This window comes from Macaca fascicularis, chromosome 10 (genome assembly GCF_037993035.2).
Source record: "Macaca fascicularis isolate 582-1 chromosome 10, T2T-MFA8v1.1".
Lineage (NCBI taxonomy): Eukaryota > Metazoa > Chordata > Mammalia > Primates > Cercopithecidae > Macaca > Macaca fascicularis.
Genome location: NC_088384.1, coordinates 56,551,990 through 56,563,318, shown reverse-complemented (window position 1 = coordinate 56,563,318; position 11,329 = coordinate 56,551,990). Strand labels below are relative to the sequence as shown.

The window sequence follows — 11,329 nt, the reverse complement described above, 5'->3', positions numbered from 1 at the left end:
TGGATTTCCATGCAATGGAGGTTTAGCCCCATTGCTTTCTTTTTTGGGGGGAGGAAATCAGGACCAAAAGTTGTAAAACTTTTACAAAAGAGGCCTCAGTGGAGAGCACCAGCATAATGAGTAAATCCTTTTTTTTTTTTTTTTTTTTTTTTTTTTTTTTTTTTCCCAGAATAGGGACAAAAGCAGAAATCTGGTTATCTTTAGAAACAAGTTACAATATATGTTAATCAAATATTTTTGTGGATTTTTTATTCCTTTGTTTGTAAAATGAGCCAAAAATGACTTTAAAAGTACCTTTCTCCTTTCAGTTTCTCTGAATCATAGTAACTTGAGTTTTTGTGGTAGATTAGTTTTGTGCAGTCATCCTATGTAGGTAATTTAATATCAAACCTATTTAGTAACAGTATAATTTTCAGACCAATAACTACAGTGTTATTTATGTAGGCTTAATATGCAAAATGGTTGTGTTTTGAATTATGACCTAGAAAAATTAAGCTACAATCTAATGATTTTCACTGACATTTAATTCCACAATAACTGATTACAGTATTATTTTTCCATTGTATATTTGAGCCCAATATAACTTTATAGTGTTATAAATAATTTAGCTCTTTCTTAGTGTTTACTTTGGTATATCACTATTCTATAGTATTCATGCATTGCACTTATATTTTTTATGTTAACATATCTCATTCTACATTTTAATCACCTTCTTATATTCTTTAAAATTCAAGTAGCATATTAATTTAACTTTATTGGCATAATTTATCTACATTATTTTCTCTTTAATTTGTAGAGGTGGAAAGAAACATTTAATGTATTCATGTTACAAATTGATGTCCAACAAATCTATGCTATAGAAACAATAAATAATGAACTAATTTCTAAAAATTATGGCAGTAATTTAATTTCATCTTAAAGTGAAATTTTAAAAATAATATTCTTGATGTTTTAATAATTTGTCACTGATTTTTACTGAACTCTTGTCTAATTTCAATTACACATGTAAAGTTTACACATTTAATGAACAAAAATTCTATCATATTTTGAAAAAAATCTGTCATAAAATTTCTAGGTAATTTCCATGAAAACATATTTACCTAAATTTTGCATTAAGAATACAATTTATAAGGTTAAAAACTAAAATGACTACTCTTAAATTAATGCAGCAATTATTAGATGGTCCAACAACATCCTGATAACATATGTAACAAATTTTGTTTTATCTTCAACTGCTGTTGCTTAAAGCAAATACTTCTTTTAAATATTTTGATATTATAATTTAAATATTTTTGTTGTTTTTAAGTATCTCCTTGTTTGCTATAGTAGTAAACACTGTACTGCTCCTTATGTCTATCTAAGAATGCCCTGATTTAGTTTATTTGTAACACTGAGATACATAATTTAGAATGAAAATGTGTTTACTATTCAGTTGTTTCCAAAATATTTATTTAATAATAGAAAATGGTATAATAGTTAATATACATTCAATATATATTTACTTTGGGAAAACTTAAAAGGTTTTGTATATATATTATAAAATATGTATAAATAGGAAGTTGTAAAGTTATCAGTAATAAAATTAATAAAGTAAATGTAAAGAATATATATTGATAACTCAATGTTATAAATGAGAAAAACATGTTTTAGGTGTCAATGTAAAAAATAAAAAGAAAAATTAAATAACTCATGTTCTCTGATACCAGTGTTGTAAGGCTCATTAAACATGGGCAAATACAAAATCCATAACCACTTGAAAAAAAAGCCAATAAATAACAGCTCAAATTGACAATTAAAAAGATTCTCTAAAATCCTTGTAAACATGTCTTATACTAGTAACATATAGAGTGGGAAATATTGTAAAAATGGACAACTGATGAACTATTTACTTTTTTGTTTATTTTTTTGAGACGAAGTCTTGTTCTGTCACCCAGACTGGAGTGCAGTGGCGCAACCTCGCCTCACTGCAACCACTACCTCCTGGGTTCAAGTGATTCTCCTGCCTCAGCCTCCTGAGTAGCTGGGATTACAGGCAGGTGCCACCATGCTTGGCTAATTTTTGTATTTTTAGTAGAGACGGTGTTTCACCATGTTGGTCAGGCTGGTCTCGACTCGAAATCCTGACCTCATGATCTGTCCTCCTCGGCCTCCCGAAGTGCTGGGATTATAGGCATGAGCCACTGAGCCTGGCCAACCTTTTTAATAGTAAGAAAATATATACTTACTAATGATTTATTTGGAGAAAAGGAAAACAGAATATGATAATAGGTTAGAGATACAGCCTAATTTATTAATATATATTGTGGCTGATAGAAATAAAAACAAGAGGAAATAAAAAAATCATGGATTTATAGAAGACATTGATGATATATATACTTTCAGAAAATTTAACACAATAATACTAAAACTATTAATATTTATTTTTTTTAGCTGGAGATTATATGTACAAATTCTAAGTGTATTTTTACATATCCTGATCAGATGCCAAAAAAAGTTCAAATTAAACCCTCTTCATACTAGCATGAAAAAAATTCATTTCAGAATTTTAGAACATAGGTTCAGTTTGGGGGGAAAAAAAAAACAAGCAAGCAAGAACTAAGAGAATAAAACAGTAATAAAAATCAACAGGTCTTTCCAATCCTGGGCTATCTGAACTATAAAAGTTGAGCCAAAAAAATAAAAAACCCAACATATTTTAGTACTTGTATTTAGAGATTAGGGGCCTGTATTAACCAAAAATTTATGTATATATTAATTGAGGCTCTGATAAACAAAATACTATTCAGATGATTCTTCTTAAATATCTCAGAAAAATACTGCAAATGCCAGAAATATTGAGAGGTTGAGATTGGCATGATGGAAGCCCATTGTAATAATTTCAGGTGTCAAAAGTGAAACTTATTATTAGGGTTTAAGTAAAACAAATATGATGATAATGCAGTTTGAAATTTAGAATATATTGTATGCTTCATTGTTTAATAGTTCCAGAGAATTAGGCAGTAAGTAGAGCATACATAAAACCTTCTTAGACCTCGATATTGGACTAGAAAATCTTCTCTCTGGGAGTGAGACCATTGCACATAAAAATTTATTGGAAGTGTACAGTAATATTTTATAGGAAGAACATTTTTAATAAGTTAATTATTTTACTACTTATTCTCTAAATATTAACAATAAATTGCTGTAAATTGAAAACCAAAAAGCAAATAAAGAACAGTATTATTGCAAAATGTTTGTTATGCCAAGTCTAAGTTTTATTTAAAAAGACAAAATATCAAAGTTCAATGATCTAGCAAAATTTTAAAAAAGTACTCGGTATTGATGGGACGTATCTCAAAATAATAAGAGCTATTTATGACAAACCCACAGCCAATATCATACTGAATGGGCAAAAACTGGAAAAATTCCCTTTGAAAACTGGCACAAGACAGGGATGCCCTCTCTCACCACTCCTATTCAACATAGTGTTGGAAGTTCTGGCTAGGGCAATCAGGCAAGAGAAAGAAATAAAGGGTATTCACTTATGAAAAGAAGAAGTGAAATTGTCCCTGTTTGCAGATGACATGATTGTATATTTAGAAAACCCCATTGTCTCAGCCCAAAATCTCCTTAAGCTGTTAAGAAACTTCAGCAAAGTCTCAGGATACAAAATAAATATGCAAAAATCACAAGCATTCTTATATACCAGTAACAGACAAATAGAGAGCCAAATCATGAATGAACTTCCATTCACAATTGCTTCAAAGAGAATGAAATACCTAGGAATCCAACTTACAAGGGATGTAAAGGACCTCTTCAAGGAGAACTACAAACCACTGCTCAGTGAAATAAAAGAGGACACAAACAAATGGAAGAACATTCCATGCTCATGGATAGGAAGAATCAATATCGTGAAAATGGCCATACTGCCCAAGGTAATTTACAGATTCAATGCCATCCCCACCACGTTACCAATGAGTTTCTTCACAGAATTGGAAAAAACTGCTTTAAAGTTCATATGGAACCAAAAAAGAGCCCGCATTGCCAAGACAATCCTAAGTCAAAAGAACAAAGTTAGAGGCATCACGCTACCTGACTTCAAACTATACTACAAGGCTACAGTAACCAAAACAGCATGGTACTGATACCAAAACAGAGATATAGACCAATGGAACAGAACAGAGTCCTCAGAAGTAATATCACACATCTACAGCCATCTGATCTTTGACAAACCTGAGAAAAACAAGAAATGGGGAAAGGATTCCCTATTTAGTAAATGGTGCTGGGAAAATTGGTTAGCCATCAGTAGAAAGCTGAAACTGGATCCTTTCCTTACTCCTTATACGAAAATTAATTCAAGATGGATTAGAGACTTAAATGTTAGACTTAATACCATAAAAACCCTAGAAGAAAACCTAGGTAATACCATTCAGGACATAGGCATGGGCAAGGACTTCATGTCTAAAACACCAAAAGCAAAGACAACAAAAGCCAAAATTGACAAATGGGATCTCATTAAACTAAAGAGCTTCTGCACAGCAAAAGAAACTACCATCAAAATGAACAGGCAACCTACAGAATGGGAGAAAATTTTCTGCAATCTACTCATCAGACAAAGGGCTAATATCCAGAACCTACAAAGAACTCAAACAAATTTATGAGAAAAAAACAAACAACCCCATCAAAAAGTGGGCAAAGGAGATGAACAGACATTTCTCAAAAGAAGACATTCATACAGCCAACAGACACATGAAAAAATGCTCATCATCACTCGCCATTAGAGAAATGCAAATCAAAACCACAATGAGATACCATCTCACACCAGTTAGAATGGCAATCATTAAAAAGTCAGAAAACAACAGGTGCTGGAGAGGATGTGGAGAAATAGGAACACTTTTACACTGTTGGTGGGATTGTAAACTAGTTCAACCATTGTGGAAAACAGTATGGCGATTCCTCAAGGATCTAGAACTAGAAGTACCATATGACCCAGCCATCCCATTACTGAGTATATACCCAAAGGATTATAAATCATGCTGCTATAAAGACACATGCACACGTATGTTTATTGCAGCACTATTCACAATAGCAAAGACTTGGAATCAACCCAAATGTCCATCAGTGACAGACTGGATTAAGAAAATGTGGCACATATACACCATGGAATACTATGCAGCCATAAAAAAGGATGAGTTCGTGTCCTTTGTAGGGACATGGATGCAGCTGGAAACCATCATTCTCAGCAAACTATTTCAAGAACAGAAAAGCAAACACCGCATGTTCTCACTCATAGGTGGGAACTGAACAATGAGATCACTTGGACTCAGGAAGGGGAACATCATACACCGGGGCCTATCATGGGGAGGGGGGAGGGGGGAGGGATTGCTTTGGGAGTTATACCTGATGTAAATGACGAGTTGATGGGTGCTGACGAGCTGATGGGTGCAGCACTCCAACATGGCACAAGTATACATATGTAACAAACCTGCATGTTATCCACATGTACCCTAGAACTTAAAGTATAATAATAAAAATAAAAATAAAATAAAATAAAATAAAAAAAAGAAAATTGGTCTTTAAAAAAAAGTACTTAATTAAAAAATGTAAAAATTATAGAGTTTAGTTGGTAATACATACATAAAAAGTTTTAAACTGTGTAGAAGTTTTTTTTATAGGACAAGTCTTATACTGTATGATGTCTAATAAAGTCTTATTTTTTGAAGACAAAAATAATAACTTTTTTTTTTAAATAGGAAAAGGTATTTTATATAAATATATATTAGATGGTGTCTTGCTCTGTCGCCCAGGCTGGAGTGCAGTGGCGCGATCTGGACTCACTGAAACCTCCACCTCCAAGGTTCAAGCAATTCTGCCTCAGCCCCTTGAGTAGCTGGGATTACAGGCGCACACCACCACACCCGGCTAATTATTGTATTTTTAGTAGAGACAGGATTTCACCCTTGTGGTCAAGCTGGGCTAAAAATCCTGACTTCGTGATCCACCTGCTTCTATCTCCCAAAGTGCTGGGATTACAGGCATGAGCCACTGTGCCCGGCATATTTCTTTTTTTAAAATAACTAAATTTTATGGTAACTATTGTAAAGTCTAAATCGAAAAACATATATAAACCTATTTGGATTCAAACAAAGCAGGAACATAAAAATACCAAGTAAGTTTTGATTCTTGTGAAAAATAAATGAAATAAATGAAAGTGTTGTGAGAGACCCAACCTCTGACACTATATTGACAATGAATGCATAGCTAAGGACCAAGTTCCATTAGGGTTCAAAAAGTAAGTTAATTGCTTTTTAAAAAATATTCTTACATGTAGAAATTTAAGTCTAGATGTGGAAGAAAGGGGAGGTTGTAGAGGAAAAGTAAACATTTAGTTTTTCAGACGCTGCCTAGAATGTACAGGAGCCTGTTTTTTGAGAGTCTGAAACACTTACTTGTGTTGAACTGATCTATTTTATTAAGGTTAAAAGTGCTAGAAATCTACTGGAAACAAAATAAGAGAAAGAAAAATTAAGAAAAAGACATTAATAAGAATATTTAAAACAATATAGCCATGTATTTGTGAGGGCATTAAAAGTACTTGTGTTACTTCCAAACTAGAGATTGATTAATCCAAAGAAAGCCTCAGAGATTTTTGTTCTACTCATGTTAGACTAGCTATTTTAAACTTATCTTTATGCTTCACACAAACATGAAACTTAAATTGAGTATGTAGTAAAAGGAAAATTCTGGCTGGACGTGGTGACTTATGCCTGTAATCCCAGCACTTCGGGAGACGGAGGCGTGCGGATCACAAGGTCAGATGTTCGAGACTATCTGGCCAACGTGGTGAAACACCACCTCTACTAAAATACAAAAAATTAGCTAGGCGTGGTGTTGCATCCCTATAGTCCCCGCTACTCAGGAGGCTGAGGCAGGGGAATTGCTTGAACCCGGGAGGCAGAGATTGCAGTGAGCTAAGATCGTGCCACTGCACTCCAGCCTGGTGACAGAGACTCCATCTCAAAAAAAAAAAAAAAAAAAAAGAAAAAGAAAAAATCTTTTTGTTAGTTTTGGGGAGTAAGAAATGCCAGGTTGTGTCCTTGAAATAATCGAGGCAATCTGGGTCAAATATTTGTCTCAGCTTCTCTAAGGAATATTTCCTGACTTAAATGTAGGGAGATAGGAGCAAATATAATCTTCCCACGCAAAGAAGGCAAACATCAAATTTCAGACAGTTGAGGTGGCTTCAGATTGGGATTCAGGTACCAGATGCAGGAAGCCAAGGAGAACGAAATCCAGAAAACTAAGAGAATTTTCCTTTTATTTTGAGAATTTTTTTTTTTTTTTTTTGGTCTTTTGAACTACATGTGCACATAGTGACACCTGAAGAGACTGGTAGAGAGCAGCTGCTGGTCGGAATGCACCTGAGAAGATCTGAGCGATTGCACAGAGAGTAGAATATAGCAGGGGTTTGGTCTTAGCCAGAGCAGAGATTCCTCAAGCACCCCAGACACTCATTTGAGGGTGCATTACAGTTATACCCTAGAAGTAAAGGCTATTTTCTATTGGGGGTTAAAAAAGCAAACAAACCACAAACCAATCACATAAAAAACCCTTTCATATTTCCTTAAAAAAATAACTATACCAAGGCATTGGTAGAATTAATGAGAATTGCCAGAAATTTAACTATCTGCCAGGAAAAAATAAGCCAAAATTAGTTATAGAAAGGCCTCTAAAATATATCTTCAGCAATGTAGATTAATAAGTTATAACATATACAGAAAATCAGAATAAAGTGATTGATAATTAAAATATAAAATAATAAACATAAAGAAACCCAGAGGTGATCCAGACATTACAGTTAGCCAATAATGTTTAAAAGAAAGGAAAGATGTACAAAATAAATGATAAGATGGAATATATAAAAAAGTACAATATATATTTTAAAAACAAAAGTTAATACATTATTGCTGGATATAAAAACAAACTCGGTAAAGAAAATAAAAATAGCAAATTGAAATAGTAAAAGAAATGTTAAAAGAAAGTGGTGGATTGCAAAAACATACAAAATAAATAAAAAAGAATCAGAAATACAAAAATAAAAATTGAAAAATATGAAACAGTAAAAAAGAAAGAAAAGAAGTAAATCAAATCTACTTGTAATTGGATTCCCAGAGGAGAAGCAAAGATAATGAGACAGAGCATTATTTTGAGAAATAATAGTCAAGAGAGTTCTATATTTGATTTTTTAAAATCAACAGATTCAAGAAGTTCAGCATATTTCAAAAACAAATAAAATCACTGTATTAGTTTGTTATCACAGTGTTACAAAGATCTTCCCAAGACTGGGTAATTTATAAAGGAAAGAGGATTAATTGATTCACAATTCCACAGGGCTGGGGGTCCTCTGGAAACTTACAATAATGGGGGAAGGGGAAGCAGGCATATCTGAAAAGGTGCAGGCAAGAAAGAGAACCTGTGAGAGCACAGGGAAAACTACCATTTCTAAAACCATCAGACCTCATGAGAATTCACTCACTATTAGAAGAACAGCATAAGGGAAACTGCCTCCGTAATCCAATCACTTCCCTCCCTCTACACGTGGGGATTACAATTCCAGATGAGATTGAGGTGGGGACACAGAGCCAAACCATATCAATCACAATTACAAACAAAATGACTGTTATAATACTAACAAACATCAAAGACAATGAGAAAATCTCTAAAAGCAACTAGAGAAAACAGTAAGAATCACTAACTTTTAACAGAAACTATGAAAGACACAAAAAAATAGAAAGATGCCTTCACAATTATAACTGGGAGAATTATTTTGAATTATCTTCAAAAATTAAAGTAAGAATATTTTCTAACAAAGCTGAGGAAATTATTAAACAGTTTTCTTCCTTTACAAGAAATAGTAAACATGTTTTCAAGTTAAAAAATAATGATTTAATATAAGAATGGAGAGGTAAAAAGAAATACATGCCACTCTGGAATGGATAAAATAATTGAGTAAATATCAAAATACATTAGCTGTTTACATTTTAAACAACAGCAAGGCTGGGTGTGGTGGCTCACACCTTTAATCCCAGCACTTTGGGAGGCCAAGGCAGGTGGATCACTTAACGTCAGGTGTTCAAGAGCAGCATGGCCAACATGATGAAACCCCGTCTCTACTAAAAATACAAAAATTAACTGGGTGAGGTGGTTCATGCCTGTAATCCCAGCTACTCGGGAGACCAAGGCAGGAAAATAGTTTGAACCCAGGAGACAGAGGTTGCAGTGGGCCCAGATGGTGCCACTGCTCTTCAGCCTGAGTGACAGAGCTAGAGCCAAGACTCCATCTCAAAAAAACAAATAAACGAAACAATAGAAATATCTTGTAGAGTTTATAATACATTTAAAAGTAAAATGACAAAAAAAGCAACACTGAGAAATAAATGGAAATTGTTGTATTTTTTAATATAATAAGAGAATACATTTAAGATAAATTAGATATACATATATTTGGTAATTTACAAGGTATTTGCTAAATATGGTGATACTAACAATTATGATAAATATTAGTAAAGGAGAAAGTTGAATAACCAAAACTTGATTAATGCAGAAGGAAAAAAAAAATGATAGGAAAGGAGAAAACAACAAAACAACACCTAAAAACAACAGCATTGACCACAGAGGAAGAAAACAGAACATAGAGAAAACAAGTGATAAAATAGCAGACCTAAACCAAAATACGTAAATAACTGAATTAAATGTAAATGGATTCATTACTACTTCAACCAAAACACAGATTATGAGATTGAATTAAAAGTAAATGCAACTACTTACTGCTTGAAGAATACCTGTTAAATAATGCAATGCTGTAGGTTGGAAGCAAACATATACAAACCAACTGACATGTCTTTATTACAAAAAAGATCAAGTGGTCCTTCAGAAAAGTAAATGTGACAAACATTAAAGAGAACTATTTCATAATTATAAAACGGTCATTTCAACAAGAAGATATAATCAAATTTTGTATGCACTTAATAATATCTTTATTTTAAGTAAAGAAACAGGTGACAGAAATTTGTGGCTTTAAGTGCCTATGTTAGAAGTAAGTGAAGCTTGAATATCAATAATGTCAGCTTAAAAGTCAGAAATAAGATGAGAAGTTCAAGTTTAAAGAAAAACAGCAGGAAAAAAAATTTAAATGAGAAAGCATTGAGATAGAAAACAAATATTCTGTAGAGAATATCAGTAAAGTAAAATTTTGCAGCTGTAGAATGATATTACAAAACCTCCCAAGACGGATCTAGAAACAAAAGAGAGAAAACAAATTATCAATATCTTGAACAAAATAGGATATTCATATAGGTTTTACAGTTAATGAAAGAACATTGATGGATATTATGAATAATTTTTGCCAATAAATTTGAAATTTCAGATGAAATTTACAAATTAGTTGAAAGTTAAAATTTACCAAAATAAGTACAAGAAAAAATAATCTAAATATTATCTTATATGTAACATAAATTAACATTTTTATTAAACACTTTCCTCAAAGAAAATTCCAGCACTGTGTAAGTGTAACGACACAACTCTATTTCACAAGTCAGAAAAATGCCTTTATTTCATGTTAGTCTTAATTAAATTTAGTGAGCATAGAATTTTTAATTGGCTATTATGTTACATCAACAAATGGAAGATATTTAAATCTTCCTCGGTTTCCATTGTTGCTGTTGAAAAATCAGCTTTCAGTGACTTGTTCCTACAATGTTCATGTTTTTTTTTTTCTCTCTATTAATGTTAAGATTATTCTTTTGTACTTGCTTTGACAGCACACACAGTAACATTTGCAATGTACAGGGAAGATTAACTGACCTGCTGCACAAAGATGACACACAAATTTATGAAGATGGTTCTTTTTATTTTCCTTAAATTTTAGGTAATTTCCCAATGATGTATATTTTCTATTTTTTTTCAAAGTCTTTGTCAATTTTCATAGTTTCCAGGTTTCTGCCAAAATTTTCCAGTTTGACTTCTATCTCACTCTAAATAAAAGCATGATTGTTTTATAGTATGTGTCTGATAAACGCAAAAAATTTCCTGTTGAATTCTTCTATTGTTTATCCTGTCTTTTGTTTCCTATTTATGTTGACTTGTAGACTAAAGGTCCTCATTATTTTGGCTGGATGCTAGACATTATGGTTTAAATTTATTTTTAGAAAAGCAACGTTTGATGTATAGAGTTTTTAAAATCTCTCCTAGGAGAATTATTTTATTCTGTCATTTACTTTGTGTCACTAACAATAGATCATCATTTTAATCTAAACACATGGCTTGAGATTTTGAAAGGACGTATCTTTTA

At 32.4% G+C, this 11,329-nt stretch overlaps 1 non-coding gene across 1 annotated transcript; it reads left to right on the top strand.

Annotated features, from left to right (window-relative positions):
* The first annotated feature begins 10,783 nt into the window (after positions 1-10,783).
* LOC135965812 (U6 spliceosomal RNA) lies at positions 10,784-10,890 on the top strand. Its single transcript, XR_010578925.1, has one exon. It is a non-coding gene; the product is annotated as a U6 spliceosomal RNA (small nuclear RNA).
* The last annotated feature ends 439 nt before the right edge of the window (positions 10,891-11,329 follow it).